We start from the raw sequence: 8,981 nt of genomic DNA, 5'->3' as shown, positions 1-8,981 counted from the left end.
ATTCTCTATATATCATGTTCAAAATCTCTTCTTGTTTTTTATAATATATCATGTTTTAGAAAGAGCAGCAAATCTTGACCTTAAAAGACTATTTATCCACTTCTTTTAGCTATTACCATTATATAAAGTCTAGATAGAAATATATGTCCAACAAGTGCTTTTAAGGGTACTTGTAAAGCTAGCATTTTTAATGGTTAAAATTTACTAAGATATTCTTAGAAGGCAAACTACTTAAACAAGTACACTTAATTAGGTCACTAGTTAGAAAAATTCCAAAAGTATTTTGTTTACGACGTTAAAGAATATTTTGAATATATGATTAGTTTTACATAATTTCACTTTCTTGATATTTTGTTGAAATTATACCAAGTTAGAATATAATAAAAATGTTCATGAATCGTGCCGGATTATGTTTGGACCAAGTTTATTGAATTTCTTTTTTTTAAAATCAAATTTGAACCTGATCCCATTCAGTTTAACTTATTTAAATATTATTTTTATTTTTATTAATAAAATAAATTAATTAAATTGAGTTGGATCGAATTTGAACCTAAAAAACTTTATCTAACATGACCTCGTGGTAAGTGGGATTCGTGGGTTTGAGTAGATAGCTCTGTCGTGAACACCTCAAAGAATATAATAGTCAACTAAATACACGATTTTAATGATGAAATTGGGTTTAAGATAACCCTCTAAGGAGTATGATTTGCTAAAATATAAGGAGGTGGGGCCAAATAATATAGAACAACTATTTGAAAATTAGTTCATATCTACCAAAATCTAACAAAAAGCATAGCTTTTCAAAAAAAAAATTCCGATGTTGACTAGGGGAAACAACTTTGGCCAGAGATATTTGAAAGGTAGAGAGAGAGAAGAAGAAGAAGAAGCAGGAAAGAGAGATGTTATGAGATGGAGTCTGACTTTATGAAGTGGGGGAGAGGGATATATGTTGTGATGTTTGAGTAGGTATTGATATCCTTTTGATTTTATACTTTATTTTTCACTTAACATATGGGGGTTGGATAGTGATGGAAAACTCCAAGACTTTCTCTTGGAACTACTTCCAAACACGGATTTATGCAAAGCTTGTGAGACAGAGAAATCTAAGAGGAGATTTGGGGTCCAATTTGATAAGACAAAGCAAGCCAAACCCAAACAAAGGAATCATATTAGGTTTTCTCTGCCACAGACAAGGAGATACACATGCAAAAGCAACTGCACTCATAGCCAATCATATCTCCTATTCTCCATCCATCACATCCTCTCCCGTCTTTTCTGTTTCATTACTTGTGTCAAAATGATGCTTATCTCATGACCATGGGGCTTGGCTCTAATTTAACTTTAGGGTTTTCTTCATTTTTTTGTGCCTTCAACACCCGAATAATTCATAAAGTTAGCAAAGCATATATGGGGGGCCCCCTCCTCGCATCACCCAGCTTCTCCATCTACTTGTCGGCCACTTGTCGTCGTCCTCACGCTTTCCGGCAGCCAGTCACGACAAAACCCGACGTCTTGTTTTGACACATGGACATGTCTGATTGGCCTCCACTTGTACTCAGTGGTGACAGTAGCAATGGCAGTTTTAGTGAGTGAGACTGTACTTCCTTCATCCTCCTCCCTTCTTTTGCCTGCAGGCGGTGATGCCTATGTGGCCTCATTAACACTTGGTTTTGGATAGTGTCATGGTCGGAGATTCATATACATATATACATATATACATTTACCTCATCAAAATCATGAAAGAAGATAAAATTATATGATTGAAAATTTACAACAACTTGCGTGCTATTATGGCATTTCAGCTGGTTACAACCTTAGACAAATAATTAAATGTTACGTAATCTTTACTTTCAATGTTTGAATTATATCATAGATTTTAATAATTATGCTGTATAAATTAGTTATGAATACCATCATAATGTCATCTCATTGGCTGGATCAAATTGATTGGCACAATTAAAAACTATATATATTGTAATGATTTGTGATAAGTATCCATGTTCAAAATGGGAATAATTGACTCATTTGTAACGTTTAATGACTAAGATGGAGTAGTGCTTTCTCCTTTTGTGCCTTGAAACCTATCACATTGGTGCATAATTTGAACACGAAGAGCTCATAACTAGCTTGAAATCGAGTTGTTTTTATTTTGAATTGATTATTTATTTCCTTATTTTTTTAACATAAATAAGATCTTAAATATAAAATCTCATATTCTAATCCTTAAGAATATCTTCTAGTAAACAATTATTTATTACTTTTTTTTATAATTAAGAAAAAGAGATTCAAACCTTACATTTTAAGGAGGAGATTATCTATCAACCAATGAATCAAATGCTCTGGTACCAACTACTTATTACTTAGTATTGTTATAATATATAAAAAAAATTAGCATTACAATTCCATATAAAACAAAAACTATTAGCATTTGCATGCCTTTAATTATTTGATCAAATCATCAATATTTCATCAATATTATTTTTTCTGCCTGAAAAATAATTAGTTTCAATTGGTTGATTGAAGCGTCATAATATTTAAAAAAAAAGCATCATTTTTTTTGGTTTTTTTTTGTGCAAAGTAAATAAATTCATAGTAATTGGAATAGAAAAAAACAATGTAGATTAGGGTCCATTTGTTTTCACGTAAAATATTTTTCAAAAAAAAAATTTATATTTGTTTGAAAGATTAAAAATGTTTTTAAAATGCAAAACATTTTACGGGTTAACAAAAAAAAAATCTTTTGACCACATAATGTCTTACACCCCTCAAAGGCTTTTCTTTTTTTTTTTTTTACAAATCAAATAAATTCATAGTAATTAGAGTAGAAAAGGCAATGTAAATTAATGTAAACAAGCCCTTATTTGGGCAAAACATCAACTATTTAATTAACTTATTAATGGCTTTTAAACTTTTATATATCTTCGTCCTGATACTTGGTGGACCATCCATGCATTTGGGGTGAGAGTATGCAAATATATTATACATTAAAACATTAGCAAATTAAGAAAATTAAGGATAAGGGTATTCATGATCATGATCCATCAAATATACTCATAATTAACCCAGTGAATATATAAGTAAATTAAGTTCCCTCATGTATACATCCCCACATGTTCTCTCTTTCATCTTGGAAGTAGTCATCAAGTGTTTTGTAGGATAAAATATGTAGCATGTTTGTCCACTACAAAGCAAAACCCTATTCCCACCCCCACCGCAGGCCCTTTCTTTGATCTATAATTATAACCTCGGACACCATAAAGTACTCCAACCGCATGCTGCCCTCTCCAACTCTCATGTATTGTACCTTTCCCAACCCCTCTCTCTATCTCTAATCTTTCCACTGTTTATTGTACTTTTGATGCGTCTGTATACCCTGCTCTCATCAAATGATGATGCCATTAAGTACTGTTTTCATCATTTTTTAGAAATTTTTTTACCCGAGGTAATTATGTTAATTTCTTTTTTCTTATACTAATGATCTCGGATCCTATAATTAATTAATATCGGAGTTATAATCAAATTTCATTCTTCATTTTTCAAGATCCAAATCTGAAATTTTTAAATAGAAATTTTAAATCAGATGCAATAGTTTAATGATAAGCAGGTCTTACTTTTAAATCGAATTCAGCTGAGAACAAAAGTAGGAAAACATTTATAATTGGGTCAACCATCAAGAACGGTGACAGCGATTTATCTCAAATAAAAAATAAATGCAAAAGTTCTTACTTAGAATTAAATTTAAATTTGGCTTAGTATATAGTGTGACTTCAAATTTAAAATAAAATTAATATGTAGAGAATTTGATTAAGATCACATCTTATTCATAACTCGTATTATTAATCAAAATAATAAGTATTTAATAGCTATCCTAGCACATGCCCTATTTGACCATTTGAGCTGAAATTCCTGGATTTCGGTTTGGTTTTGAGGGATTTGTTTCACTCTGACTCTTTCCAAACATGTCTCTTTATAGTGCTGCTTTTGTCTATTTGTTTCAAATCTACTGTTTCCATAAACTGTCCGTACTCATATATTGATTAAATTAAAGTAAGTGACATAATTTAATCGTACCTAAATATCCCTAATTAATTAAATTAATCAACACCAATATGCCTTCAAAAAAAATTAAAGCAAGAGTATTTTGGCCGGCACAATGTTTAACAAATCTTGCTTTACATGCTTTCCCTTTGTCCCCGTTTTTAATAAATGTCCCAAAATTATGTGTTTTTTTTAGATTTAATGCAAATTTACTTTTTACAATTTTTTTTTTTACTTTTGATATTAAAAGTCATGAAACCATAAATTTTGTAAAATAAATTTAAATTTTAATATAGAACACATTAAAATCATATTTTTCTCTCTTTTGAATTTAAATAGGTATAATATACTTTAAATGAACTTTTGAGCTATTTAAGAAAATTTAAATGAATCTTTGATATTTTATTGCTTTGAATTAGACTGTTATATTTTTATTTTGACTCAAATAAATCGTTATAATTAAAGTTAGATTAATTGTCATTAATTGAAATGTCAAGTTATTTTTATATCTATGTGATGTTGATATGACATTAATGTGAATGATAAAAGCATAATGTGATCATGTTATCATATCACTAGGAGTGAACCCATGTTGATATAAGTGATGTCAAATGACACCATCAAAGTATCAAAAATCTCTACTACTTATATTAGAATTTTATGTAGTTAATAATGTTAAAAAAACTCATTATTTTTTAATTATTATTATTTTAATTATAATATCATTTGAAAAATTTTTAAACCGTTTTTATATGCCATATTAACATGTTATATAATTACACACTATCACATGTGAGCATACCATATTAACATTGCGAAACACAAGATGACAAGTGTCATTATGAGTAATAATAATTAATCAAGTAGATAGGTAATCACAAAATCTAATTTGAAATTTTCTTGACATCCTTAATGGACTTTTATACGGTTTGTACACAAGTAGATAGGTTGAATTCATTTATATTACTATTATTTAATTACTGAAATGCAGGACACAAGTAGCAATTGTCCTATGAGATCAGATAGCTGGAGATGTCATTATGAGTAATAATAATTAATCAAGTAGATAGGTAATCACAAAATCTAATTTGAAATTTTCTTGACATCCTTAATGGACTTTTATACGGTTTGTACACAAATAGACAGGTAGAATTCATTTATATTACTATTATTTAATTACTGAAATGCAGGACACAAGTAGCAATTGTCCTATGAGATCAGATAGCTGGAGAGTGTGTACCTGCAATGTCTGCAGTGCTGAAAATTTTCATTTTATGGAAAGGTCTGAAGATCTCATCCTTCATTTTTACTTTATTTCTTTCCAAATTTAAGGGGGTTTAGTTTCTTCTGCTGCAAGTATATTACTTTAAGTGTTTTTTCAGTAAAAGTAATAACCTAGGGTTTGTAATTAGTTTCCATCAGTGCGTACCAGCAGAAGACATCCAGGGGAAAACGAAAGGGTGTGCACTCTCTTTACTCTTTTATGTTTGAAAGCCGAAAATAAAACAAATAATATTTAATGTTACCATTGCATCTGAAACAACAAAAAAGGAAGTAGCTTAACTGCACTTCAACCTAAATTGCTAGATACCGATGTGACTTAGCACTTTTTCCCAAAAAGCTTTAAATCTATATGTGGAAAAAAAGTTGCTTTAATTTTTCATCAGTCAAGATTGAATTTCCCAAGCCTTTTTTTTTCCTCCTTCTATTTTCAGCTCCTGCTTGCAGCTTATTTGCCAAATTTCTGATGCCGACGCTTGTTACTCTTTTGTTTTTTGTCACTTTCCCTTCCCATGAAATGAGGAAAAGCAATAGGAGAAAGAAGAATGGATAAATATAATAAGCTTAAAATAATGGTTCTTACATATCTATCACTAGTCAAATGATTATTCTCTAAGGAAAACGGGGAGAGAAGTGAGATAATAATATTATAAGAATATGAGAACTTGGGTGAAACATGGATCCAAGTATTGTAAAACTATCATATCTTCTTGTAGTATAGATGATTAGATATAGTCTTAACAGATTTCATTGGCGTGCATATAATAGAATGTCATCTTTTGAAATATGCAAGCTTACCTAACATTTTTAATTGCAACATTCAACTACATATGTCATCTAAATCAACTGGTTATCATCAAACACTCTATGTATGTGCATGTGTGTGTTAACAATACAATTTTAGAGGGAAAAAACAAAGAGATTCTTCCCATTTTTGATAGTGTTGTAGGAGTCATCATTGCCCTTTTCCCCCCCCCTTCTTTTTGGTCCAATATATAGGTCATATAATTAATAAGAACAGTAATAGGGGAAGACGGCCAGTGGTTTAATTCATATTTGGAGAAACCAATAAAAGTTATATACAAAAGAAGAGGTTTGGATTAATTAATGAGAGCTACCTAAACTTTCAAAGGGTGGGATCAACTTTTTATAAGAAGAAAGCTCTGGCCATTCACTGCTTTAACAAGAAACTGAAAATTGTTTATTTACTTGACCATTTGAAGCTGAATGATAAACCTAAATTGAAGGCTCTCACTCAAGTTGTGATGTCAACTTCTAGCATTTCTAGCAAGTATTTTTGTCCTACTTCAGTGAGGAAATAAATACACTAATCAATTATCGATCATCAACCAACAACATCTCAACAATGTTTCCATCAGTCACGGAGAACAAGTTCAGTGCAGCCTGTGCAGAAAGATTATTTAATATTATAGCTCAGATAATCAACTTTAAATATATATATAATATTTACCCTATAAATAAGTAAAATCAGGTGGTAATAAAGTGATTAAGCAAGCATCCAAAAAAATGATAGCAACTTTCTGCTTTTGCATGTGCTCACTGCTCAGCATGGGAAAGAGCTTAAATGACAATTCTTCCTAATATTGTGGTGTGAGAACCAATGGGGTTTCAATATTGAAGCAACTAATGAGATTCTAAGCCCTAAGTTTCTTTGTTTGTTAGTAAACATCAAAGAATATCCAATTTAAATCAATATCAGCTGAGCAATTATCATCTGCAAGTTGATTCCAAAAGAATAGTGGGTATATATCAATGTATGCGTAACGATCACACTTGTCAAAGGAGCTCCAAGTATCAGTACGTACCAATATTAGGTATTTAAAATAATATTAATTATTTGTCATTAGTTAGATTCGAATCTGCACTAATCTCTTCATGTCTCTATTAATAAAGATTTTGATCACGCTGCTTATACATATACATATATATATATATATATAGTAGTACAATAACTGATGTAATTAATCAGCGAAGGAGCCAAGCAATTCAAAATTTGATATAGGGGGAATAGACTTTTGATATGAGGCCCTAATTAATATAATAAGCTAGCCCTTATAAATTAATGATAAAAGTGCCATTTTTTTTGGGTACATTAGGTGTATCATTATTAAGCAATAACTGTTTATCTTAATTAGGACATTTAGCTGTAAAGAAGCTTAATTATAAATGACCCCATTTTGGTTAAAAATGTCTCAACTCCAATCAACAGCTGATCTGCACTTCCATCTTCGTACAATCTGTGGACTGGCCATAGGTTTTTTCATTTTTGCTTTTCCCCAGGTGCATCCAAATGTATATTTGCCCTGGAAACCTGACATGAAGAGAGAGAGAGATGGATTTTCCATCAAGAGTTTTAAAGATGAAGCGATTGATCCCAACTTCCCTAACAAAAAAGTTTAAAGTCGCGTCAAAAACATGGCTGAATGTCTTAAATATTCCTAGTCTGTGACCAGTAAATACATTGATGGCACATTTGGTGTGGGGGAATTGTTAAGTCATTTCCTCTTTATTCCTTTTTTATTTTTATTCTTTTGTTTGGTTGGGTTTTGAAGTATGGCTATTCTCCAAAATCTTGGATTAGCCATTCCCCACCTCTCCTATGTTATTGGCTATTCCATGATTAGGAAATAAAGTCAAAAATTTATTAGACATAAATGTCCCTTGTTATTGAAAAAAATTACAACTTACAAATAGAAAATAAAATTTAAAATAAAAAGCAATAAGAAATTAAAATTAAAAATATATATTAATAATTTAGTAATAAATTATTAATGTTTAAATTTTTAATGAAAATAGGAATTAAAAAGATTAAAAAATGAAAATACAAATAGAGACAAAATAAGAAGAAATTGAAATAAAAAATCATATTAATAATTTAATAATAAACTATTAATATTTTAAAATTTTAATAAAAATAAAATTAAAAAATTATAATAATAAATAATTTTGTCAAATTTACTAAATTATAATAAAAGATAATTTTATCATTTATTTTTTAATTATTCTAAAACTATTCTTACCCACCAAACGTCAAAATGAATTACAATAACAACTCTTACTCTATTTCATTTCATAAATAAAATAATGTAATAATTATTTTATTTTATTTCTTATAAAATAAAACAAACGTGCCCCTGAGGAATGTGTGGTAACTTTTGTTAATAACATTGGATGGGATTTGGACAAGTGACGTTACTTGAGTGGATAAACTTGTGTGATGCAGGAGGAGGGCAAAGGACAGAAAAGGGGTGTGGGGATTTTTGGGAGATGGAATATCAGGTATAGGCGACCTCGGTTTGAGACTCTGGAAAACCACATGTGTTCTAGGATAAGTCCATTCTAGGCCTACATAATTTTGGAATCCCACAAAAGCAGCCCTAGCTGCTTTTTATCTTGGATTGTTTTGCTCACAAGTTATAGCCTTGAATATACCACAAAAGGCTAAGTCTCAAAGACAAGGAATGTATAGAGACAAGAGTGGGAAGACGAGAAAAAGTAGGAAACACACTCTTACTGGGGTATATGCAAGAAAAAAGAGGTACATGTGTGTTCCTCTCGAGTTTCAATCGAAATGTTTGATGAAACACACAACTCCCCCTCCCCCTCCCCCTCGCCTTCCTCCTTTTTCTCTCTCTCTCTCC

The sequence above is a fragment of the Theobroma umbraticum genome, unplaced genomic scaffold, assembly GCF_002168275.2.
Source record: "Theobroma umbraticum cultivar Fairchild unplaced genomic scaffold, ASM216827v3 scaffold_228.0, whole genome shotgun sequence".
Lineage (NCBI taxonomy): Eukaryota > Viridiplantae > Streptophyta > Magnoliopsida > Malvales > Malvaceae > Theobroma > Theobroma umbraticum.
Note: the sequence above shows the minus strand (reverse complement) of the source record.